Source organism: Lissotriton vulgaris, chromosome 7, assembly GCF_964263255.1.
Source record: "Lissotriton vulgaris chromosome 7, aLisVul1.2, whole genome shotgun sequence".
In the NCBI taxonomy this organism is placed as follows: Eukaryota; Metazoa; Chordata; class Amphibia; order Caudata; family Salamandridae; genus Lissotriton; species Lissotriton vulgaris.
Genome location: NC_141695.1, coordinates 1,108,085,084 through 1,108,111,532, shown reverse-complemented (window position 1 = coordinate 1,108,111,532; position 26,449 = coordinate 1,108,085,084).

The following is a 26,449-nucleotide window of genomic DNA, read 5'->3' as shown; positions in this document are numbered from 1 at the left end:
AGTACGGTTCACCTTAAACAAACTTTTAGAGAGGACACACCTTATCGTCACCCTCAATCAATCATTTAATCTATCACATTTAACATCTATTAGTTCTACTGCTTCATTTCTTTAATCTTTACTTTCCTGTGTTTGCTACTTCTCTCATTCCTTTCTCTATTACTTAATTATTCTACTCCTTCCAGTATTTTTCTCACTCCCTCTCTTCTCATACTTCTTCATTATTATTCACTAATTCTGTCTCTATTAATGTTACTGTTTCTGAATGATCTCCAAATTTTTTTAAAACAAGAACAGTAAGTATAAGGATAGGAAAAGACATTTATGTTACAAGAAAGACAGCTATAGGAAGTAAACAAAAGATGCTGTTACTCGCAATCCACTGCTGATGATGTCACTGACCATGTCAAAAATTATGTAATATATGACATGATCAGAAGTGAATTGCGGGTAACAGTATCTTTTCTTTACTCCCTATAGCTGTCTTTTTTGTAACATAACTGTCTGTTTCCTTTCCTTATACTTACTGTTCTTTTTTTAAAAAGTTTTTTTTGGTTCGCTCCTGGTTCGCGTACCGGAGTGCGAACTGGGAGCGAACTAAAAGAAATAGAGCTTGGCAGAGTTCAAAGAATTCTACCAATTTTTTTTTATAATGGAGAGGTAGTTCTGAAAAGAACTTTGTTTTTGTTGTTTTAAATTTTTTTTATTATTTTTCTGAACATTTTTTATATTTTTTTGTTTTTTTCTGAACATTTTGTATTTTTTTTATTTTTTGGGGGGAGGGGGGAAACAAAAATGATTCATCGAAGAGGGCTCAACAGGAGCAACAAAAAAAAGAAGAATTTATTTTTGGGGGCGTTTTGGACATACATGATTTTTGATTGCTCTTATTATAAGAGTTATGCTACTTTCGCGGTAGCATAATATTTGATTGCACCTCACACAAACTTGTTTCACTTCCCCCATGTCCATTTGAATATTCGGGATCAACTCCCTTGCTTCTGGTCCCGAAACTTCTGGCACGACCGATCTTCTGGCTATTGCTGGGGAATTTTGTTGTTCGTCCCGAAGCTGAGCAGCACTATAATTATTTGGGTGCCACCTACTCATGTGCCTGTGCATTGTAAAATTCCCATAACTATATTTTTTGTCCGTCCCCCTTGAAAGGCGATCATCACAGATACGGCAAAAGACATATCTGGCGTTCACTTTCTTTTGCCCTGGTGGAAATTTAAAAAATTGCCAGATGAAATTTTCCTTCCTGTTGTACCTCCTGGGCTCCTCTGGCAAATATTCAGGCTCTTCCTCCTCTTCCTGATCTTCCTCTTCTTGAAAGATTGGTTGAGTAGGTGGTCCTTTCTTTCCATGAGGAGGTGGAGGTGGTGGTGGGGGAACACTACCAGAAGCAACAACTGAAGCCATTTCTCTGGAATGTAAAAAGGTCTTTCTCTCACCAAGATGAAAGTCAGAGTGAGGAAAGAAGGAGGGGTTTTCATCATTTGGGAAAAGCCAAAGTTCTAAACCAATGAAAAGTGTTAATTTTAGATCACATGACCTAGTATTACATCATTAGGAAACCAAAAGTGAAATGAACCAATGAAAAGTGTTATTACCGAGTCACATGACCTGCTGTGTTTACGTTTCGCGCTTTGCGCCGCTTTCCGGTCCGCTTCCGGGTCTGCTAACTTGGCGCGTCCGATGACGTATTACGCGACAACGCAAAACGTCATTCTAACGTAACAGTTACGCTAAAAGAACGTTTACCGGTTCGCGGACTGGGAGCGGAACAAAAAAATATTTTTTAAAAAAATGTATTAAAAACATGTAAAATATATTTTAAGATTTAAAAAAGAATACATTTTACAGCTACAGATATTAGCTTTCAAAAAACCATTGAAATTCAATGAAAAAACCATAGGTTATAGAGAATATATAGTTAGGAATTAGCATTTACAAAACCTTAAAAATTCACTGAAAAAACCATAGGTTATAAACCATATATAGTTAGGGAATAGCATTTTCAAAACCTTATTTTACTCGCATAAAACCATTGAAATTCCATATATAGTTAGTTGCGCTAACTATATATCGCGCACCCGCAATCCACTGCCGATGATGTCACACATTACATCATTCATGACATGGTCAGTGACATCACTGATGACATCACTGATGACATCTCAAATGACATCACTGATGACATCACTGATGACAACATCCAGTGACTGTATGTTTCTGTGAAGTTAAAATATGTCTTACATATTGAAGAATGAGTGGATGTATAAGTGTCTGGATGAAGGATTTAGTAGGTGCATGACTGACTGTATGAGTGAGTGATTAAATGTGTCTCACTGAGTGCATGAGTTAGTGACTAAACTGTTTTAATTTGTGCATCATTATGTCTGTTGTTCTGTAAACTGTTGCATGTGTTGATAAGTAGCTATATGAGTAACTATATGGGTTATTGATTAGTTGCCCAAGTATTTGTATAGGAGACTGAGTGTGTGTGTGGGTGGCTGGGAGGTGTATGACTCTGTGCATAGATGTGTGAGCAGTTGATTCACTAGATGTATGGTTTCAAAAGTGCATGTGGAAACAGCTGTATGGGCGGTTGACTGTGTGCATGAGTGTATTGGTGAGTGAATGGATATCTCAGTGCTACATGTCAAAGTAAGTACATATGTAAAACACAGTACATGTGAGAGTTGACATATATAAATAACTGTGCATAAGAGCCAGTGAATGTGTGAGTGGCTGTATGGATCATTGTGAACTTGTATCAGGGATTGTATAAGAGAGTAAATATGTGTTAGTATATGTTTGAATAAGTAAAGTTTGTATAACTGTATAGTTGAGGAAATGGAAGTGTGATTGATTCTTTGCATGACTGACTAGGTGTGTGAGTAACTCCATGGATGAGTTACAGTCTGTGAGTGTCTATTTACTCTGAGTGTATGTAAGATTATATTAGAGTCTGAAGAGGTTCACCGTATTATCACATGAATGATGTCATCAGTGATGTGATCAGTAATGTCAAATGAGATGTGATCAGTGATGTCATTTGAGATGTCATCAGTGATGTCATCAGTGATGTCACTGACCATGTCATGAATGATGTAATGTGTGACATCATCGGCAGTGGATTGCGGGTGCGCGATATATAGTTAGCGCAACTAACTATATATGGAATTTCAATGGTTTTATGCGAGTAAAATAAGGTTTTGAAAATGCTATTCCCTAACTATATATGGTTTATAACCTATGGTTTTTTCAGTGAATATATATATATATATATATATATATATATATATATATATATATATATATATATATATATATATATATATATATATATATATATATATATATATATATATATATATATTACCTACTGGCGGTCGCCAGTAGGTATATATAGTTAGGACCTAGTTTCCATAGGAAATCCGCAACATTCTATTGGGAATAACTTTGGCGCCGGTTGATCAATCTATGTGAATTTCTCAAAGAAGATGGCGCGTTACGCTCCGCTCCATCCCTGAAAGTTTTGGGGGGATTCGTGAAGTGGGGGCCAAGAAAAAAGGGGGGTCCCAAAACGTGTTTTCCCCATGCAATTTTCCATAGGACCTTTAGACACGGCTACAGCCCGAACGGCTGAACGGAATTACAAGAAATTTGGCAAAATGGTAGAGTCTGATTCGCAGATCACGCTTTTGCTTAAATGGTGTAAATCCCTCCAGTAGTTGCTGAGAAAATTCAAGTTGAAATCAATTATATATCTATAGGCGCGCACAGTGCGAGCACCGTGCGCGCACCGTGCGAGCACCCGCGCGATTTTTAAAAAAAAAAATAATAATTTTTAGGGGCCTTGGGGGTCCTTGTGGGACCCCCTGAGCAGGCCTAGAGGGTCAGGGTGCTTCTACCCTGCCCCCTTTTTGAGTTCTACACATTTGTTTTCCTGCTTTCCTGTGCCATAGTCTACTGAGGCACAAGATGGCTGCCAACTGTTTCTGTTTTGGAGTGTTGATAGACAGTAGCAGCCAATCAGCATGCCTTCCAGAGAAAGCTGCATGCTCATTGGCTGTCAACACTACAAACCAGGAAGTGTTGGCATCCATCTTGTGCTAGGTAGACCGAGGCACAAAAGAAGCAGAGCTCACAGCCCACACAGCTCTCACAGCCCACACAGCTCTCACAGCCCACACAGCTCTCACAGCCCACACAGCTCTCACAGCCAACACAGCTCTCACAGCCCACACAGCCCTCACAGCCCACACAGCCCACACAGCCCTCACAGCCCTCACAGCCCACACAGCTCTCACAGCCAACACAGCCCATACAGTTCTCACAGCCCACACAGCTCTCACAGCCAACACAGCTCTCACAGCCCACATGGCTCACACTCTCACAGCCCAAACAGCTCTCACAGCTCTCACAGCCCACAGAGACCTCACAGCCCACACAGTCCTCACAGCCCACAAAGCTCTCACATCCCACACAGCTCTCACAGCCCACACAGCTCTCACAGCCCGCCTAGGTAGACCGAGGCACAAAAGAAGCAGAGCTCACAGCCCACACAGCTCTCACAGCCCACACAGCTCTCACAGACCACACAGCTCTCACAGCCCACACAGCCCTCACAGCCCACACAGCCCTCACAGCCCACACAGCTCTCACAGCCAACACAGTTCTCACAGCCCCACAGCTTTCACAACCCACACAGCTCTCACAGGCCTCACAGCCCACACAGCCCTCACAACCCACACAGCTCTCACAGCCCACACAGCTCTCACAGCCCACACAGCTCTCACAGCACAGCCCACACAGCCCACACTCTCACAGCCCAAACAGCTCTCATAGTCCACACAGCTCTCACAGCCCAAACAGCTCTCACAGCCCACACAGCTCTCACAGCCCACACAGCTCCCACAGCCCACACAGCTCTGGCAAAGATAATACCAGCAGAGAACAAGCACTGGCAAAGACAATAACGGCAGCAAACAAACACTGGCAAAGACATGAACGGCAGCAAAAAAAAACAGGGACAAAGGCAATACCAGCAGCGAACCAACACTGGCAAAGATAATACAATCAGGGGGGCAGGGACACAAAAAATGGCACAATCAGGGGACAGAAGGCCCGACAAACGGCACAATCAGTGGGCAGAAGGCAAGAAAAAACTGCACAATTAGTGGGCAGAAGGCAACAAATACGGCACAATCAGGGAGCAGAAGGCAAAAAATACAGCACAATCGGTGCAGAAGGCAAGAAATATGGCACAATCAGGGTGCATGAGGCAGGAAATACGGCACAATTATGGGGGCAGAAGCCAAGAAATACGGCACAATCAGGGAGGCAGAAGGCAAGAAATACGGCCCAATCAGAGAGCATCTTGCTCCGGTCCAAAATTTGGATCCCTAAGGCTGCTCAGGTTGTCCCACAAAGATATTAATATATGTAAACGTTATCCGCTAATAGAATTCACATTTAAAAAACCTTGCAAATTCACTGAAAAAAACATAGGTTTCAGGCCTTATATAGTTAGGAATTAGCATTTAAAAAACCTTGCAAATTCACTGAAAAAACCATAGGTTTCAGGCCTTATATAGTTAGGAATTAGCATTTAAAAAAACCTTTGAAATTCACTGAAAAAACCATAGGTTTGAGGCCTTATATAGTTAGGAATTAGCTTTGAAAAAACCTTTGAAATTCACTCAAAAAACTATAAGTTTAAGGGGTGTTATAGTTAGCTGGACATTTCACTCATACAAAACTATTGAAATTGCACCTATATAGTTAGTTAGACTAACTATATTTTGCGCACCCGCAATCCACTGCTCATGATGTCACATATTACATCATTCATGACATGGTCAGTGACATCACTGATGACATTACTGATGACATCTCAAATGACATCACTGATGACATCACTGATGACATCTCAATTGACATCACTGATCACATCACTGATGATATCATTCATGTGATAATACGATGCACCTCTTCACACTCTAATATAACCTTTGATACACCCAGTGTTAAACACAGACTACCATTCTTGAAACCATTGACACACCAATACCAGGTACTACAAACGCACACACTGATTCCTAGGTCTATACTCACATCCACTCATTTACCCATAGAATGACTCATACATACAGTCACTCATCAATACAACACTATCATCTGCATACAAAGACCTATACAGACACTCACACTCTGCCGCTCATCCATGGAGTTACTCACACATCTAATCAGTCATGCAAATAATCTATCACACTGCCATTTCCTCAACTATACAGTTATACACACAACACCTTACTTATTCAAACATATATTAACACATACTTACTTTGTTATACAATTACTGAAACAAGTACACAATGATCCATACAGTCACTCGCACAATCAGTGGCTCTTATGTATAGTCATTTATATATGCCAGCTACCCACACACACACTCAGTCTCCCATACAAATACTCGGGCAACCAATCAATAACACATATAGCCACTCATATAGCTACTGATCAACACATGCAGTAGCTTACACAACAACAGACATACTAATGCACACATTAAAACAGTTTAGTCACTAACCCATGCATTCAGTAAGACACATTTAATCACTCACTCATATATATATATATATATATATTACCTACTGGCGGTCGCCAGTAGGTATATATAGTTAGGATTTTTTCCCTATGGCATTTCTGAAAATTCTATGTCTAATAACTTTAGCGTTTGTGGACGGAATCGGCTGAAATTTTCAGGAAAATGGCACATTTTGTTTCTGAGCAGCCCCTGAAAATTTGGGGGGGAGGGTCGTCAAGGGGGGGCCGAGAAAAAAGGGGGGTCCCAAAACGCGTTTTTCCCATGTTAATTTCCATAGGGCGGTTGGACTCACTTTTAGCCCGAACGGCTGAATGGATTTTCACAAAACTTGGCAAAATTGTAGGGACTGTTAGCCCGATGTGCCTTTGCTAGGTCTCAATATATGTGCTTCAGTGGATTTTGAGAAATTACCGTTTAAATCAAGATATATATCTGTAACAGCGCTCCGGGCAGCGATCCGGTTAGCGAACTTTTCGCGTATCGGAACTTTGCGAAGCGAAGCTGATTGGCCCTTCGGTGTCTGTCAACATTCTAAACAGTCCGGAGCGGCCGCCATCTTGTCTCTCGGTAGGATCGAGAGACAAGAGGAGGCAAAAACAAAGGGGGAAATTACCATAAGGGGGCATAGTAGATCCTCGTTGACCCCCTAGGTTTTATGTGGAGGTTTTAAAAGGGCCTAGGAGGGTCCAAAAAAAAATATATATATTTTTTTTTTTTGCGTGGTAAGCGCCAAGTTCGCGAACCGGAAAGCGTTCTGGGCAGCGTACTTTAAGGATAAAAGAATGATAGACTTTTCTAATACTGTATGTTAATTATTTGTTGTTTTTGTTCGTTTTTTTTATTTATTTATTTATTTTGATTTAAAAAAAAATTATTTATTATTTTCATAGTTCATTAAAACTTCCAGCATTATATCATCTGGTATCTCGTCGAACATGGATGTTTCTGTCTCTTGTAAGGTTTGAATAAATTGTTCGTCAAAAGATTGATCCATAAAATCTTCATCCACATTTTCTTCAGTTACAATGTCTTCGGATGTAATCTCGAAGGAAACATTAGTTTCTTCTTGCTCCCCTTCCATTTTTTTGCTGTAAATTGCATTAAAAAAAAAATTATATTAGAAGACTTAGGGCACTGTTGGGTTTAAGTTCAGACATGTCGTTCTGTTTTTTTAACAGTGAAGTTAAAGTAAGTAAATTCATAATTATAGCAGAGAAGTGTAAGTCAATCAATAAATGTAACAGAGGAGGTTATCTGTATCTATAACTATAGCAGGGGGTCAGTAAATAATTATCAATAAACATTTTTACAAATTAATTTAAAGTGCCACTTACAAATTATCAAATAACTTTACAGGGAGGTGAAAAGGCTCTTGAAATGTAGTTCAGGAAGTAGCAGTGAAAATGGCTGTGTTTCCTTCTCTTCCTTTATATATATTCAGGTATATAACCAATCAAATGTCAGGTAATAAAAATTGTAAATGAAAGTAAAGTTTTCATTGGTTGTCAATTCCAATATTTTAGATGTGTTTTGTGAAGTAATTTACCTCAGGGTATTTAGATAGGTCTACAGGCTAAATGGCTAAATGAAATTTCAATCAAATTTGTGAGAATGAAAGGGATTGTTATGTAGTATGAGGTAATCTATATTTGGTGAGAGTGTCTCTAGTCGTTTTTCTGCTAATTACTTTCCCACCTTTTTTTAGGACCGCTTTCTGGAAAGCGGCCCGGTTAGCGAACCTTAAGCGTCACGGGAGTCCACCATTTTGTGTTTCGGTCGCATTAAGATACAAGATGAAGGGCAAATAATGTTCAGAATGTGTAGAAGGGGGCACGGTAGACTTATCTTGACCCCCTAGGTTTTCTGAGGGTGGCTGAGGAGGTTTAAATGTGCGGAAAAAAAACATTTTTTAAAAAAATTCCGCGAGGTTAGCTTTCGGTTAGCGAACCGGGGAGCGTATTTTGTGGAAAATTAGTGAAAAAAGTTAGAAAAAAATAAAAATTGTGAGTGATTAGATGAAGGGTAGCTCTGAGAAGAGCTTTTGGGTTTATGGTACATGTAGGTACTTATAAGTAGGTACCAATGCACATTCTTAAATTCAGAATGAAAATTCTGTTGCCCTCATCTGAGAAGTGAACTCCATCTCCTCTGTAGATATCTTGCATGTAGTAACGCAAGTTATTGTTGTACAGGGAGCCCATTCCATGGTCTCTCATGAAAGCTGAAACAGATTTGTTTACATGCTTCCTCGACTTCTCAATTTGTGGACAAAATTGGTTGGACCACCTCCATTTCTGTCTTTGGCATATATTGGAATATACCAAGGCAGTTTGAGGAAAAAGTGCCATATGGCTGAGATACCCGCCACCCCCTCTCAACACAATCCCCAAATGAGGGAAACCGGAAACAGTTCTTGAAGTTTTTGGAAGTGGGAGGGAGTGACCCTCCCGGCCGTATTTATTAAAACAAAAAATTAAAAACATTAAACATTAATGTACAATTTCATACCACACTGCGATGTTTGGCTAACCTTAACAGATTCTCTAATACAGAGGTTCTCCTAGCCGATCTAACATCCTACAAAACATTTACTTGAAATATTGAAATTGTACATCCTAACGTTTAAGGGCCAACGGCAAGGTCGTAACCGGTGTCAAGATCCCTAACCAGACATACCCCCCCCACTTGGGAGGGGCGACAGCACTGAGGCGTACTCACGTGCAACTACTACAATTTCCCTTGTCTTGACGGGGGCACTTATCAACTCGACGCCAGTTAAAGGTCGTTCGAAGACTCGTGTGAGGTATCTAGAAGGTATCGTAGACCTCCCCCCAACCCCACACAACTTACCGCATCTGCCGTCGCAGATGTCACAGGCCCCGGGAAATTCCCCAGGAGGGGGCTGTAACCCCTCCTACACAGGAAGGGGCCTTGACCGCCTTTCCTCTTCTTTCGGCGACCCATCCTTAGAAGGGACCGCCTCCCCGTTGAGGGGCCAAAGGCCACCTCCCCCGAGCGCTCCCATCCGTGTTGGGTGACGCCCACTCATAGGGATCTTCCAATTAGTGCTCACCGATCATGACCTTACCGCCTACCGCCTGACCGAAATAAATACAACAAGTGCTAACTAAAACGAAACTACATTGGCCACTATGACCGAAAAAACCTGTGTCTAAATGGACCTTAAATCCGACATTCTTTAATCACTAACTTGTAACATTATACCAATCTTTATTACACATTAAATATCAACATAACACCCAAACAACCTGAAAACGAAATAGAATAATTGATCAACTTTATTAAAACAACTAGCTGTCCTCAGGGGCTGGTGGGTGGGTCAAAATTGGCTCTTCGTTCCGTCTCGAGCTCACGTGCAGCGGGAAGGTGCAGCTTCAGAGCACAGGAACAAGAGGATGTCTTCTGGTCTTGCGTCTCTTTTTATCCATCTTCAGGGCGGGCGTAAACCCGCCCCTGCCTGCCCCGAGGGCGTGGCCGGCGGCGTCCGTGTCTAGGCCAGCCCACTCAAGGGCGGGAAAAAGCGCGCCCCGGCTACGCCGCTTCGGGCATACCAGCCGAGACGCGCCTCCCGCCCAAAATGGCTTCCCGGGGGGATCGAGGCACTCTGCCATACGTTCGGGGGGACCGAGTGGTCGCCCCTTTCCATATGGCTGAGATACCCGCCACCCCCTCTCAACACAATCCCCAAATGAGGGAAACCGGAAACAGTTCTTGAAGTTTTTGGAAGTGGGAGGGAGTGACCCTCCCGGCCGTATTTATTAAAACAAAAAATTAAAAACATTAAACATTAATGTACAATTTCATACCACACTGCGATGTTTGGCTAACCTTAACAGATTCTCTAGTACAGAGGTTCTCCTAGCCGATCTAACATCCTACAAAACATTTACTTGAAATATTGAAATTGTACATCCTAACGTTTAAGGGCCAACGGCAAGGTCGTAACCGGTGTCAAGATCCCTAACCAGACATACCCCCCCCACTTGGGAGGGGCGACAGCACTGAGGCGTACTCACGTGCAACTACTACAATTTCCCTTGTCTTGACGGGGGCACTTATCAACTCGACGCCAGTTAAAGGTCGTTCGAAGACTCGTGTGAGGTATCTAGAAGGTATCGTAGACCTCCCCCCAACCCCACACAACTTACCGCATCTGCCGTCGCAGATGTCACAGGCCCCGGGAAATTCCCCAGGAGGGGGCTGTAACCCCTCCTACACAGGAAGGGGCCTTGACCGCCTTTCCTCTTCTTTCGGCGACCCATCCTTAGAAGGGACCGCCTCCCCGTTGAGGGGCCAAAGGCCACCTCCCCCGAGCGCTCCCATCCGTGTTGGGTGACGCCCACTCATAGGGATCTTCCAATTAGTGCTCACCGATCATGACCTTACCGCCACAGGCCGGATAGTTGACCGGCTATCCGGACCCCCCACAAAACTCCTACCTAAAGGTCATGTTTCAAAGATTTCAACCATGCTAAGAGGTCTCCTAAGAACAACTCATTCCCCACCCAAGACAAATGCACACCATCCCCCGAATACATCCTGTCATCATTAATACAGCTATGAGAAATAGAATGCAATGTCCTGGAACGGAACAACCTACTCACTTTATTGTTAAGCTTTCTAACAGAGTGATTCAAAGCAGGTATAGAGATAGCCCCCCGCCACACCTTTCGTGGAACCAAATGGGACCATGCAATCGTGCACCCCGGAACTCTCCTCGCCAACCAACTTACAGTGGAAAGCATTGCCTCCAGGAGTAGTCGTCTACCGATGGTGACCAAATCATTGCCCCCAACATGCACTATAACTATAGACGGCGGTGACCTTGTCCGCCCTAACAAACCCTCAAAAAATGTTTGAAACTGGTCAATACAGAGACCGCCCCTTCCGTAGAAGGACATCCTGTACCCGTATTCCCCAGCTACGTGAATCATGTCACCTGCTTTGAATACGTCTGCGGCACGCCTCACGTATGAGTGGCCCATGACCCACACCTCCTTTTTCACAGCCGGTGATGTCTGACCGCTGGCCCGGTGTAGGGTCGACTGCATAGTCCGCCCCGCCTCGTAGGCTTGCGTAACTGAAACCAAACAAAAACAAGAAGCGTGAGTACAGAGTACATAATTACAGCTTCACAACATGTGCAACCGCACATATCTTTTATAACAATTGGAGGACCAACGCCCCATTCGTTTCACTTGCTCAACATTAAGACCCCTGGCTGTAGCTTCCGTAGCAGCCCCTATCCGAAAGGAATGGGTCCCAAATTCGCCTGGGTTCAAGCCCGCAGCGGCAACTGACATCGCAAGCACCCGCTGAAACTGAAATTTCGTCAGTGGGGTGGCGTCCGCGTGTCTTAACAAAGTCCCCCCCCATGATGCCACCCTTCGTGCTAGGTAATCCTCTAAACACTTTACCGGACATATGGAGGACCCAGGAATCCTGCGTATGATGACGCAGTCACCCATCCCATCTTGGTCAGTCTTAGACCTTACAAAGGAGACAGTCATTGTTTCTCCCCTGATCTGAACGTGTTCCTGGCACAAACCCCCCGCCACATCCAGTTTGTTCCTTGCAACTAGTTCGCTTACCCGCATTGCTCCGTGAAATGCTAGCGTAAACGCGGCTCGGAACAGCACCGCCTCAAACTGAGATGAACATGTGGCAGGAAGTGTAGCCAACAACTGGGACAACCTATCCAAACCTATCGGGCGCCTTTCATCTACTCTGCGACCCTCAAGGCGTTGCCACCCACGCAGCGCTTTCTGTACAACGAAAGACGCTGTTGGGTCCTGGATAGCGTGTGCTCTGGCAACAAAGGAAATGGCAGCACGATGCCTCTGGGCCGTAGCCACCGATTTCCCAGCCCTACGTAAGGACATCAGGAAATTCACCACCCATTCCTCATGACCCCAAAGTCGCTCTCTATCACTCCCCAAAAAGGCTAAATAGGCCCGAAACGCCCCTTCATATGCCTTCCTCGTCCTTGGTGCTAAACTGTCTCCCACGAGGTGACGAAGTTCGGGGCACCGAGAGACCAGAGAGCTTCGGTAAAGGGTGCCGGCTCCGGGTCCGCTGAGGGAAGGAAACCCAAAAAAGCCTGCATTTGAAAACGAGACAGTGCGTCAGCTGCCTGATTCATCACCCCTGGAACATGTTTTGCTCTGAATAGCACGTTCAATTGCATACATAGTAAAACAATTTCTTTAAGCAGTCTTAAAATCAGTTTACAACGTGCTGCCTGACTATTGATGCACTCGACCACGGTCATATTGTCCGACCAAAATATGACCGAGTGATTTTTGAACCCATCGGGCCATGTTCTCAAGGCCACCAAGATGGGAAATAGTTCGAGGAAAGCAATATTACTCGTCAGACCATTCTCATGCCACCATGTCGGCCATCTTTGTGCCGACCATTTTGTGCCGAAGATGGCGCCAAAACCTATGCTTCCCGCCGAATCTGTCCATAGCCCCAGCTCCTCAGAAGACACGGCTGGTTTATTCCAGACGATTCTACCATTGAAATCCGCCAAGAATGCTAACCAAATACGCATGTCCTGGCGGATCTCGGCCGATAGTCTCGTGCGATGATGGCCTTCTTTAAGGCCGACCATCGCTTGGGCAATTGAACGGGAAAAAGGGCGGGCCATCGGTATTACCCTCAAGGCAAAATTCAACTGTCCCACCACCTGCTGTAATTGTTGCAGCGTAACTTTTGATGCATTTATACACAGTTGCAGCGCAGCCCTGAACTTCAACACTTTCTCGGCTGGCAAACGGAAACACCCCTCAATGGAGTCCAACTCGATCCCCAGAAACTCGAGGCAAGTCGTAGGACCCACTGTTTTACCCGGCGCCAATGGCACACCTAACTGTTTCATCAACACACAAAATTCGGCCAAGGCCCGGCCACATTCAAGACCCCCGGCTACCCCAAGAAACAAGAAATCATCAAGGTAGTGCATTACATCTTGGAAACCCGTTTTCTTTGTGAAGACCCATTGTAGAAAACTACTGAATTTCTCGAAATAAGCACAGGATATAGAACACCCCATTGGCATACACCTATCCATGTAATAACAACCCTGAAACATGAAACCTAGGAGACGCTGGTCGTCTGGGTGTACCGGGAGCAATCGGAACGCTGACTCGATATCTGACTTCGCCATCAGCGCCCCGGGCCCCAGGCGATTCAAAATGGCTACGGCCTCATCGAAGGATGCGTACCGCACCGAACACACTTCTGGATTGATTGCCTCATTTACGGAAAGACCTCGTGGAGCTGATAAATTATGAATTAGTCGGAACTCTCCAGGGTCTTTCTTGGGGACTACCCCTAAGGGAGAACAAACAAAATTCTGGACCGGGGGTACACTAAACGGGCCAGCGACCCGACCTCGAGTCACCTCTTTTCGGATCTTATCCTGTACTACGGTTGTATGCTGCAGGACGGAAAGTTGGTTTTTACACTTATCCACACCCTGAAAGTCCCCTACCGGGATGTGGAAACCATACGAAAAACCGTTTCGCAGCACCCCAGCAGAAGTACGATCCGGGTAATCACTGAGCCAAGGGATCATTGCCAGGGTATCAATGGGAGTGGGTAAAGGCGCCCCTCGGACTATATTAGACCTGTTTGGCACCTCCTCTCCCCCCGTTATCACCCGTTCTGGCTCTGCACGAGGCCTCAGGATGGGACGACCCACAACCACTACATTCATGTTTGAATTTACACGATCCCTGCGGTCTCGTACATCTACCTCTGTTGTAATTAAAACAGAAACCCTTTTTTCCGATATTGCCGGTAGGTTTCGAGTGATCGTCGGCCCCCGAACCTGATCGAAAGGGCGTCCCCGCATATTGTCGGGAGGATTCACCCACATTACTTCCCACCAACGGCATTTTTAACATTCCTGACTCCTTCATTTTATCCCAGGTCAAGGCATCATAACAATCCCAGGTTAAACTTTTATTATGCTCTTTTTCTTTTCTGAACATATTATCGTAACAAAACCAATGATTACCCTGGTGCGATGTCGAGTACCCCATGATTCGTGATTGGTAGATTGGGAACTCGGAAAGCAACTCAGGCCTACGTTCCCCCAGGATTGATGTAAAGATTCCCCAGGCATTGCCCCAATTGGCGATATTCTCATTCACTTTAAAGGCGGCCATTTTTGCGCGCCAAACACTCGGATGCATGAGATCCTTCTGACTCTTTACATGCTCCACCTCATAATGATCAACAAGTAACGAAAAAATGTTCACATACTCACCTGCCCAAATTTTTTCCTTAATTGCCAAAGGAACATGTTGCCCCAACTTTTCTCTCCGAGAGGGTGTTGACTCATCCCTCGCGATCGGCAATGGCCGCTTACCTGCACCTGACGCTGCCTCCGTGGTCGCAACCGTCCCTGGTGTCTTGTCCCCCACTGCAGCCGGCACGGGCACCTTGGCTGCTTCCCGTTTCTCACGCAATTGCTTAGTCAGCGCCTGCGCTTCGACAGCCGTGGCGCCCTCGTTACCTTTTCCCAACCACGCTGTCAATTGTGCTGCCAACTCGGGCGGCATATCATCCTCGGACACGGGGGTGATCGGATTCCCCTCCTCTGGCACGGGAGTTGGAGCCTCGAGCGGAGCACTGGGACCGGGGATCTCCTCACCCGCTGCCCCCCTCCTGGGCCTCTTGTTTTTCCCTCCCGGGGCTGCTCCCGCCAAAGGACGTTTTGGTCCCCTTTCCTCATTCTTGTCCACCCGCTTCTTTAGCTCGGACATCTCCTTCATGAGAACACGCAGCATTTGGTCGGTATTCATGCGCTTTCCAACCTTCTTCGGCATTCTCCAACAAAGTAACTGAAAAACAAACAAGAACGATTAAAACGCTCAAAATTGGCTCTTCGTTCCGTCTCGAGCTCACGTGCAGCGGGAAGGTGCAGCTTCAGAGCACAGGAACAAGAGGATGTCTTCTGGTCTTGCGTCTCTTTTTATCCATCTTCAGGGCGGGCGTAAACCCGCCCCTGCCTGCCCCGAGGGCGTGGCCGGCGGCGTCCGTGTCTAGGCCAGCCCACTCAAGGGCGGGAAAAAGCGCGCCCCGGCTACGCCGCTTCGGGCATACCAGCCGAGACGCGCCTCCCGCCCAAAATGGCTTCCCGGGGGGATCGAGGCACTCTGCCATACGTTCGGGGGGACCGAGTGGTCGCCCCTTTCCATTAATTGCTCAAAGGTGTCCTTTAATAGCATTTCCAGACCTACTCCTGTCAAAGTGCCCAAATCATTACCTCCACAGTGCACAATTAACAGGTCAGGTTTTGGCAAATGCATAAAGGTTTTCACCAATGGTATCAATTGGTGACATTTTAATCCTCTTTGGCCCAACCACTTAATTTCCACATCTTGTAAATAGAGGTTGTGTAAATTTCTGTTTTCGGCATACCTTTGAGCCCAGTGGATGTAACTATGTCCAACAATCCAGACGTTAAACATGGTGGGAGAAGGTTGTGCTGCAGTCAGATGAAGTGTGGTAATGAAAGGGCAGTTGAAACAGTAGGAGTTTGTAAAGAAAAAAAACTGTGGATTTCCAATGCTAATGATTCATTAGCAGTGATTGGTGTATTTCCATTTCTGAAAACAGAAAGTTAGGGTGCATGGATGTGTTCTTTGAAAGATGTAATTTGAATGGTCAAGGAAGAAACTTTCAATGAAAGATTGCACTGGATACGCAGGTGCACTGAGAGTTCAGAGTTCAATTGAAACATTGTTGTGTGAATTTGCAAACATGAGAGGTCTTCCAGGAGGTCGTTGCTATGGAAAAAAGGCAGAGAGGGCAAAGGGGGGAAAGGTTTTGATTTGAAAAAAGTGAGGGAAGAGTTATGATTGGCTAATATGAGAGATATGTGAAATGAATATCTGTATTTCTGTGCTTTCAATAGCTGCAGACTCTGGAGTGGATCCTTTTTCTTCTGCTGAAGACAATTTGGTGTATTTCTGAGACTGTTTTCAAAACTCAAAAAGTATTTGCTAAGGTGAGAAAAGATTTATTTATTTTAGATAGAGAATAGTATGAATTAAGGAGAAAATAATGAAGAAAGCAGTGTTTTTAAACTGTGGCTTTGTCTGTAGTGATATAGAAATAGATTTTGTTACTTAGAGAAATTGTAATTGCATATTCGGTGTAGCATTCTGGAATGCAGTTATACAAGTTATTGTTGTATATGAAGCCCAGTCCATGGTCTCTTATGTAAGCTGAAACAGATATGTTGTTTATAAAAATAGTTTTTGAAATCAATTACATTTCTGCATATGTACTGCTAGAGTTTCATAGGTTGTTTTGGGTCATATTTATAAGGCATTTGAGTGTCTTTGATGTTATTTTTCCTTTTTAAATGGAAAGCGTTCCTCATGGGGCCCTGAGCAGTTCTTAGCCATGTTATTTAATGGGAAGTGGATAACATGGCTCAGAGCATTTGCTGGACAATGCATGAATATCGCTGACTTTTCAACGATATTCATGCATTGCGGCCGTTTTTTTTCGTATTTGCGAGCAGTTCTTCGCCATGTTATCCAATGGGAGGTGGATAGCATGGCTAAGAGCATCTGTTGGATAATGCATGAATATCGTTCACTTTTCAGCGATATTTATGCATTGCGGCCGTTTTTTTCGCATTTGCGATAAACCTTGCTAAGGAGAAAATTATGAAGAAAGATGTGTTTTTAAACTGTGGCTTTGTCTGTAGTGATATAGAAATAGATTTTGTTACTTTGAGAAATTGTAATTGCATATTCGGTGTAGCATTCTGGCATGCAGTAACACAAGTTATTGTTGTATATGAAGCCCATTCCATGGTCTCTTATGTAAGCTGAAACAGATATGTTGTTTTTAAAAACCATTTTTGAAATCAATTACATTTCTGGATATGTACTGCTAGAGCTTTGGGTCATATTTATAAGGCATTTGAGTGTAATTGATGTTATTTTTTTCCTTTTTAAATGGAAAGCATTCCTCATGGGGCAAGTGTCTTGTAAATACGTTGCCACCTGCGCTTGGCAAATTTAGATTTTGATTATGGGAGTTACATAGCCATGTTAATAATGTCCAAAAAATGGTGCTAGGGCATTCCAGAAAACGCTTTCATGTGTCTCAAGGATATTTTCAGTCATTTCCTCTTGAATGCAGGTATACAATTGATTTATATGTTGTGTTTAAAAACGATTCTTTTCTATATTGTTATTTTTTCCTTTTTAAATGGAAAGCGTTCCTCATGGGACCATGAGCAGTTCTTAGCCATGTTATCCAATGGGAGGTGGATAACATGGCTAAAAGCATATGCTGGATAATGCATGAATATCGCTGACTTTTCAGCAATATTGATGCATTGCGGCCGCTTCTTATCGCATTTGCGAGCAGTTCTTAGCCATGTTATCTAATGAGAGGTGGATAACATGGCTAAGAGCATTTGCTGGATAATGCATGAATATTGCTGACTTTTCAGCGATATTCATGCATTGCGGCCGTTTTTTATCGCATTTGCGATAAACCTTGCTAATAGCAAGGTTTATCTGCGATAAAAATCGCCGATGTGCGGCGATAATTTTTGTCTCTAAAGAAGTTATCGCTAGTGGTTGGTAATATACCCCCGCGTTTTTGGTTGCAGGAATCGGGAGGCGGGAGAGTAGCACTGAAATCAGTAGTCTGACGCCTGAATCGGGAGGGTTGGTATGTGTGGATTCTCTACAGCTGGGGCTAGGTGATAGCCTGGGACCGGCCTGGCATCTAAAATGGCTACCGTGCACGACAAAATTGTGGCATTGTAAAAAAGACAAGATGGCGCAGACAATGTTTATCAATAAGGATTCATTTATAACGAAATATTTTATCGCACTGACAAATTGGTTGTCAACACTTCCTAATTTCCTTCGAATCGAACGTTAACAGACGTGACGCAGCAAAGAAAAAAAAAAGCTCACGCAGAGCCGCTGGAACACATGTATCAACATATATGAGCCTTCTCAGCCACGCTCAGAAAATATAAGGGATTAGGATACGTCTCCCGCACCCCCTTATACTTAGTAATTTAATTAAAACGAAGCACAAAATGGTCTCCCGCACCCCCTTATATCTATTCCCGTTTTGCCAGCAGTTTGCGGCCCAGTTTGGTGTTCGGAAAGCGCTTCTACAGTGAAAAATATATTTTTTTTATTTTCCCCACGGGACCCTTTAAAAACCCCAATAACATTCCTAGGGGGTCAAGAGGGGTATACCTTGCCCCCTTTCATTAAATTCCCCTTCGTTTTTCACCTCTTCTTCTCTCTCGATCCTACCGAGAGATAAGATGGCGGCCGCTCCGGTCTGTTTAGAATGTTGACAGACACCGGAGAGCCAATCAGCTTTCTGCGCGCAAAGTTCCGTTTCGCAGGTGGGAGCGTATTTATAAGAAACTTGCACCATGAAGAACGCTTTCCATTTAAAAAGGAAAAATAACATTATAGACACTCATATGCCTTATAAATATGACCCAAAGCAACCTATAAAGCTCTAGCAGTACATATCCAGAAATGTAATTGATTTCAAAAAATCGTTTATAAACACGGCACATAAATCAATTGTATACCTGCATTCAAGAGGAAATGACTGAAAATGTCCTTGTGATGCAGTGCTGGTGCAAAAGATTTTCTATGTTAAATAATAAGTAGGACGTTAAGTTTTTGATGACTGTTATTCATTTACTGTTTGGTAATAGTGCTTAATAACATTTTGTATTATATTTTTCCACAGATTCAACTGCAGATCTTTTTTAAATTTGAAAAATGCCTACGAAAAATAGAATTAGAAAGGCTAGAAAACGTCAAAGACAGCAGGATGATGTTTTATTGCAGCAGTCCTCTTCCCCAAATACTTATCAAAACACCAAGAAAGCTCCGGGTAAGAGCACAAAATCATTCTTAAAAAATATTTTTAGTAAAAAAAGTATTTTTCGCCAAAATGTTTCAGTTCAGAAAAAGAAGAGTAATTTAAATGGAAAGGAAAGACCCATCAAAAATGTTATTGGTAGAGGAAGAGATAACTCTGTGCATGATAGTAGAAGGAAACAACAGTTTAGGGACATTCGACATCGAATGTTCCGTAACAGGATAATAGTTAATTTATTAAGAAATATTAAAAAAGGCCAACAGAAAGCGGCATTTTATAAGAAGAAGAAAAATGTAGAGAAAATTATTGATCATGCTTTTGAAATTAAGCGGAAGTTGTTTATTTTGGTAATCAATAGAATTAGGAAACTAAGCAAGGTAATTTCTGATTTCAAAACAAACAGTAGATGGAAGAGAGTAGTAAATCGTAGTAACTTTTGTGAAGTTTTTTCCGGAGAATGGATGCATAGTTCAAGTTCTGAGGCATTTTTTAATGAGGAGAGTTATTTTCAGGATAATGATTTGATGTTTGCAGTTGACACCAGTGGTCGAGCTTATGAAGTGAAGGATGGTTGTCCAGTTGAAAAGGAAAAACTTGTGACAACAGAGACAGAAGAGGTGCTAAGTGATGAGGTTTTAGGAAGACGTCCTAAGGGTCCTGTGTACATTTGGAAGTGTAGTTCTATTTGCAGTGTGCGACAGGTTTCCATCAATTTGCTTTGTGATTTTATACGGACATTTAATAAGAAAAGTTTGAAGCAGAAAATGAAGTTGTTGCAAAATTTAGATCCTTGCAGAGTGAGACAAATGACAGGTTTGCGTGGTCATTCACTGGCTTGTCTTTCCAGGAGAGTATGCCAGAGTGTTTTTCATCATTTCAGGATGGTAGCAGTGCATCATAATAAAGTGAGAAAATTAGTGAGAATGTTGTATTATGCTAAGAGTCCAGCAATTATGCTTAAACAATTATGTGCTGCTCTTTTGCATGGTTCAGAAATAGATGTGAAGAATATTTGTGAAGAAATTGAGTTTTGTTACTTTAGTAGTAAAGACGAGAATGTTCAAATTGACCCTGAAGTAGAGGGTAATGTTGAAGATAATGTACAGGTTTCCAGTACAGATAATTTTCAGAAGGAAATTGCCACTTTTCAGATGAAATCAAGTGAGAGGCCTAATTTCACTTGTGTATGTTGTCTACGCACTTATTATAAGAATCAGACTAAAGTAGTGGATTTATATGCAAAAAGTGAAAGGGAAAATAATAGTGAATGGAAGGATTTTGCCACATACTTGATGGTAGAAAATTATTTTGATTTAGGATCGGATCAACGTGTGTGTACTTATTGTTGTAATAAATTAAACCAAAACCAGATGCCTGCTAGGGCAGTACATAATAATCTGGAATTGGTTGAGATTCCTTCTGAATTGAAGGATTTAAATACTTATGAATGTATTTTGATTCAAAGTATCCATCCCTTTCAGGCTATTGTAAGAATGGAGCCAAAGACAGGGAAGTTGCCTCCAGCAGATTTACAGCGAGGATTAAAGGGAAGAGTTGTTTATTTGCCTCTAGATTTGAACAAAAACATTAACACAATTGGAATAGAAAAAGTGGAAGAGGAACCTCTGGTTATCTTAGTTAATGGGGTTCCGACAAAGAATAAGAAAATATGGCAAGATTTAGTGGATGTTAGGAAAGTCAAAAAAGCAACAGTGTATTTGAAGACAAATAATAAGTACTATAAGAATGTATATGTTGCAGAAGAGGAAGTAAGTGATGAAGAGGATAGCGATTTGTGTGCTGGCCAAATTGAGAAAGTAGAAGCCTCTAAAAGTGAAGAAATATATGAACATTATAGTGTTCATCCTTTGCATTCCAAGGAAGGCATGGGGAATGCTATTGAGTTGTTTCAAATGAAACAAGCTAAAGGGAGTCCCATTAGTGTTTGGGAGGAAAGTTTGGAAGCTCGGTGTTTCCCACAGCTATTTCCCACAGGTCGAGGAGGAATATATGATGAGCGACCTCATCAAATTCCTGCGTCTGAATACCGGACTTTACGATTGTATGCAGACGATCCTAGGTTTCGTCAATGCATTCCATATTTGTTTCATCTCCTGTTTGAAAGCGATCTGTCTGGACTGTCATATGCAGTTAACCACATCTTAAAAAGTGGTATACAGATGCGAAATATCTCGGCAAGGGACTTTATGCATAAAGTCAATGTCCAAGACAGTATTTTGGATTCTCACTTAATTAATCTCATGGCGTGTCAGCGTGGTACTAATGAGTACTGGTACCGTCGTCATGGTGATTTAAAATGTATGCTGAGGAACTTAGGAACTCCGACATGGTTCCTCACTCTGAGCTGTGCCGAGTATGGCTGGGAAGACTTACTTGAATTTCTACGAGAGGCAAATGGAAATATTGAAAACATTGAATTCAAGACACCTGGAGAACTGTGTTCTTTGGATCCTGTGAATGTATGCAGGTACTTCAATCATAGATTTGAAGCTATGATGTCTTTCATCACAAATAAGAAGAATCCACCTCTTGGAGAGGTGTTGGATTTCTTCTGGAGAAAGGAGTACCAAGCAAGAGGTGCTCCTCATATACATATGTTGTTGTGGATCAAGGATGCACCTAAATTTGGAACAGATCCGGATGACTTAGTGATGAATTTCATAGAACAGTATTCTACGTGTGCTGTTCCAAACGCAACGGAGAAGAAAAGCCTAAGAGAACAAGTTTTACGTTTCCAAAGCCATCGTTGTGGACAGTACTGTCGTCGTAAATTCAGAAACAAGGACAAGTTCTACACCAAATGTCGTTTCAACTTTCCACGACCGGTGATTTCTAAAGGAAAAGTGAACAGTTTGATGTCTTCACTGCGACATAATGTGACGAGGAAATCACCCAAAAATACATACAATTTGAAAAGGAATGAAGAGTCCAAGTACATCAACGACTACAACCCAGTGATTTTGTCCATGTGGAATGCTAACATGGATATACAGTTTGTGGGTGACAACTGTATGGCTGTGGCTCGGTATGTGACATCTTACATCACCAAAAAAGAAAAGACAGAACTGAAGGATATGTGGGAGGACATTTCCCATGAAAAGAGCCTCAGCAAGAAGTTGTACAGTTTCAGTCTGAAGATGTTGTCGCATCGAGAAATCGGAGCTTACGAATGTTCAGATCGATTGTCTTCAGCAAGTCTCTATGCCAAATCCAGGAGTATTGTTTGGGCGAGTCTTGGTCTTGCTGCAACGCGAAATCGGGTTCTAAAACCTGTCCGGGAAATTTAATATTTGGCAGAAAAGGAACCAAACAGTACCGACATTTTGAAGACCAACATGTTGGATACATATTATCCAAATCGAAGCAGTCACCTTGAGAATGTTTGTCTATATGAGGTTCTACAAAATTATATATTCAAGAGGAACATCAAAGAAGATATTGAGAAAGGAGTGTATGCTGTAATTGGAAGTGAGGGATGCCTGGTCAAGCAAAGAAAATGCCAATTAGTAAACCATCGAAAATTGAGTGGCGAATCTTCAGAAACAAAGGAGTTTTTCTATTTAGCACTTTTGCAACTTTTCAAGCCTTGGCGTGCAGAAGAGGAACTGCTTGGAGATTTCCTCTGTTACGAAGACTCTTTCACTGCTGCTAAGGATAGCATAGAATGTCCTGCTTTTCCCAAATATCAAGAAATGCTAACTTTGGAAATTGAGCAGGAAGCAACGATTGCAGCCGAGATTGCCAGAGACAGTTCTCAGGACAGTCAGAGTTCTGTGTCATTGAGTCAAGATCCACTTGGAGGACCTATTATCGAAAATTAAGCTGCCACTGCTATGAATGAAGTGGAAAGAGCCATGGCACATGCTCAGGAGGATTCAGTTAACTTAGAAGACTTGGAAAAACAACTCAATGTTGAGCAGAGGAAAATATATGAAGAAGTTACCAAGCAAATTGAGCATGGATTAAGTCATGAGAAGAAAGAGTGCTCATGTACATCGTTGAAGCCTGTCCGACTGTATGTGAGTGGAGAAGCGGGAACTGGAAAAAGTTTCCTTATTAAAGCAATTTCATGCTATTTGCAGGAAAGGACTGAGTCATCGCTGTCTTGTGTTGTCACCGCTCCTACTGGACTTGCAGCACATAACATTAAAGGTATTACTTTGCATCGTCTACTGATGCTGCCGGTGGAGCATGACAACAAATTACAATATCACAAGTTATCTGGGGATGCTTGCTTTGAAGTTTCAAGAGTCTTGAGGAAAATGAAACTACTTATCATTGACGAAGTAAGCATGGTTTCCAATGTCATGCTTGCCTTTGTGCATTTGAGAATGCAAGAAGTACTTAAAACTGAATATGATGTGTTATTGGTGGCAAACACATCATTGTTTTCGGAGATCTTCTGCAGCTGACACCAGTAAAAGGAGAACCTGTGTTCAAAATACTCACGCATGAAGATACCAGGAAGTGCCTAGGGAGCATTGGCAACGTCAATATATGGTTAAACTTCAATTATGCTGAACTGCATGAAAATATGCGTCAGGCAAAAGATGAAGATTACAAGAATATTCTACAAGATATTAGAATTGGAAAAGTGACCGAGCATGGAAAAGAAGCTTTGAATGCACGATTACTTTCAAATTTATATCCCGAACAAGAGATTGTGGCTGAGAATATTTTTCAGAAAATTACTGAGAAGAAATCCGGAATATGTTTGATGCCAACTCTTGCAGAATGTGCCATCTTCAACAACAAAATGTTGAATTTAGAAAAGCAAGAGATTGTGAAACTTGAAGCTATTGACAAAATAGAGCACATGGGATCAACAATTATTTTGTCAGAAAATTTGAAATCAAAATTGGATTCATTAGAGAAGACTATATCTAAAACAGCGGGTTTTGAAAAGACTTTGAATGTGTGTTTAAATTGCCGAATCATTTTGAGAAGAAATTTACATGTTGAAAGAGGTCTGGTTAATGGATCAATGGGTAATGTTGTTGATTTTCAGAAGTACAGAAATAGAGATGGAATAGAATTTTTAAAAATTAAATTTGATGGCATTGAGGAAGTACAGCTAATTGGTCGTTGTTCTGCTAGGTTTTTGCTTGTTAAAGACTTATATGTTCGCCGTAAACAGTTTCCTGTTTGCTTGGCATATGCGGTAACAATTCATAAATCGCAAGGTTTAAGTGTAGACAGTGCATTGGTGAATATTGGCAGTTCTGTGTTCAAGGAGGGTATGGCATATGTGGCATTGTCACGAGTAAGAACTTTATCAGGATTGTACTTGATTGACTGTGATGTCACAAACATTTGTGCGGATCTAGATTGTGTTAAGGAATACAATAGGTTAAGAAGAGAGTATGCGCCACATTTGCCTCAATATCCTTTGTTTGAGAAACGTGTGGTAGGCCGCAAACGTAGAAATATCAGTAATAGTAGGGAGGTTGTTGCAAGAAGACTAAAAGTTAATGAACCGAAAATTGTTAGCAGAAAGAAAGTGGATTCTGTTGAAGATGTTGTCGGTTTTCAATTTGAAAACAGTTCTGGTGTCAACTGCTATGCAAATGTAGTGGTTAATGTTCTCTTTTCACTAGAGAGTTTAAAAGAACAGATTCTGTTGAATTCAGAACAAATTTTATGCTGTTTATTGAATTCTGTTTTCGAGAAATGTAGCAGTGATCGAACAAAAGTAGAAAGTGTGTCTGAAGTTCGTTATCTGTTAGATGAATGTTCAGGGCAAACAGACTTCTCTGAAAATAATCAGCAAGATTGTCAGGAGTTTTTAATGTATATGCTTGATGTATTGCAAGATGAGGGTGTAGATGTAGATCACCTGTTTGGGCTTTCTTATCAATGGCAGCATGACTGCGAGAATTGTAGGGTATCAAGTACTACTAGTGTAGACTCAGAAAGATTTATATATTTAACTTTGCCAGACAGTAAATCAGTCTCCTTTAATAAGCTAGTAAATGCAGCGGATCACAACATGGAGTGTAGCCAATGTAAATCTGAAATGATGTCAACATTATTTATACGTAGATATGGACAGTATGTCATTTTAATGATTCAACGATGTAGGCCTGATGGATCAAAATTGTCAACTTTAATAAAAAATTTTGTGGCTTCTCAGCTTTCAATATCAGGAAGGACTTTTGTAACTGTAGCAATTATCTATCACGATGGTCCTTCAACAACATCAGGACATTATACAGCTTATTTAAAGTCTCGAAACGGCTGGTCATTCTGCAATGATTCCGTTGTAACTTTAAAAAAAAAATTGCCGTTTGACCTTAAAAATTCTTACCTGGTGTTTTTAAAACCAAAATTTTAATGAAAGAATCTCGGGATTTCCTGTGAAGAATTGCAAAAGGTTCATGAAGTAGAGGGAATGTAAGTCTGCAATGCTGTCTAGATTATTGGTCCAAAACTTTTAATTATAATGTCAATTTAAAAATCCAACTATATAAACCTGATGCAAGTAAGTCTGCTTCATAGTAAGCAGTATCAGTGTCATAGGAAAAGGAGAACATGAGTGACAAAGAAGGGTAAGATATTAGTAGTCCAGGATTGTGAAAATAATCTCAAATGTTTTTTTTTAGAAAGTTGCGAAAATAGAAAATGTCGGGATTTGATTGGAAGAATTACAAGAGTAGCGAATCGCGGCAACATGATTTGGCCTAGTGGAAACATGTGATAGAATGAGAGAAGTGTTTTCTTCTATGTAACATATTTTTCGTATCGATGGAGGTTTTCTTTCAGAAAGTGGCGGGCTGAAAATATTTATAGCACAACAGAGTGAATGCTGTTCATAGGAGATCCTTCGACGTCATTGAAAGTAAGTTAATTTTAAGGAGTTTTGAAATCAGATTTCTTAGG